We start from the raw sequence: 1,468 nt of genomic DNA, 5'->3' as shown, positions 1-1,468 counted from the left end.
AGCCTTCCAACCTTCTAAGTATTCCTTTATATGTGGTTCAGAGTTCTGGGATCGGCCCCTGAGCCTGCTTGGTCGGGTATTCTGTGTTGTTGTTGGCGGAGCTCTCTGCTATACGTCCACCCGATCCGCCATCTTGTTTGTTCATTCCTACAGTTGACTTTTTAAATCAGTTTATCTTAAGATCAATTTGTCACAAGTTACGATATGTGTTTCAGAATGAGGTTTTCTTTTATTAATAAATCTTTTAATAACCTTTATTATTTCCTTATTTCTTAGTCTATAGATAAAAGGATTTAATAATGGAATGAGTAGAGTGTAAAACATAGCAAGCAGCATATCACTATCACCTTCAGTATCTGAGCGTGGTCTAATGTAAATAATGAGAAGAGAGCCATAGAATATTGAAATAGAAAGAAAGTGAGATGAACAAGTACATAAAGCTTTGAATCTTCCCTCTTTGGATTTCATTTTGAAAATAGTGAAAAGGATGCAAAGATAAGAGATTAGGACTACTGTTATAGTGAAGATTTGAACTAACCCAGAAAAGATAAATACCATTAGCTCATTGATATATGGGACAACACAGGAAAGTCTGTATAATGGAAGAATATCACAAAAGAAGTGATTAATTTGATGAGATCCACAAAAAGTTAACCTTAGTAGAAGTAATACATGAATCATGGAATGTGCGTTCCTAGCTATGAAGGCCCCTATGCTCATCTGAATGTAGAGTTGCTTTGACATCATGGTGTGGTACTGCAATGGTCTGCATATTGCCACATAGTGGTCATAGGCCATTGCTGCCAGAAGAAAGCAGTCTGTAGTTTCAGCAAAGCATAAAAAATAAAATTGTGCCATGCACTCATGGAGATAAATCATTCTGTCCTCAGAAAACAAGTTCTGTAACATCTTGGGGGTAATAGTACAGGAACAAAAGAATCCATGAGAGCCAGGTTACCCAGAAACATATACATTGGTGTGTGAAGACGGCACTCCATGAAAATCAATGCCACCAAACCAAGATTTCCGACCATGGTGATGAGGTAGATGGCAGAGAACACCACGAACAGAAGTGTCTTCAGCTCTGGGTGATCTGTAAATCCTATGAGGATAAACTCAGCTGTCAAGGACTGATTGTCCTTACTCATCTTTTTTTTTCTCTGTTAAAATAGGAATTATGTAGAGAAGATTCTTATTTAGAGTGTGGTTAGTTTTCTCTTTTAATTTCTCTAGGACAACAGGGATTAAAATCACTTCTTCAAACTTAACTTGCTATCTCTGAAATACAGGCACACATACTTCTAGGAAACATTAATTCTTATAAACAGTCATCTTGATCTCAAATAGTCAAGTACAAGATTGACAAGAATATTTTGATAATTCCAGGGAAATTCTTGCAATAAAATGGATTGTGTTTATGAATTTAAAGAAAGATGTTGTTGTTGTTGTTGTCAGGTGCCATCGAGTC

General features: G+C 36.4%; 1 pseudogene; it reads right to left on the bottom strand.

The window, feature by feature from the left end:
* Positions 1 to 171: 171 nt before the first annotated feature.
* Positions 172 to 1,148, bottom strand: LOC102839090 (annotated as a pseudogene).
* Between the last annotated feature and the right edge of the window lie 320 nt (positions 1,149 to 1,468).

Source organism: Chrysochloris asiatica, unplaced genomic scaffold, assembly GCF_000296735.1.
Source record: "Chrysochloris asiatica unplaced genomic scaffold, ChrAsi1.0 scaffold00700, whole genome shotgun sequence".
Taxonomy (NCBI): domain Eukaryota; kingdom Metazoa; phylum Chordata; class Mammalia; order Afrosoricida; family Chrysochloridae; genus Chrysochloris; species Chrysochloris asiatica.
This window is presented reverse-complemented; position numbering and strand designations above follow the sequence as displayed.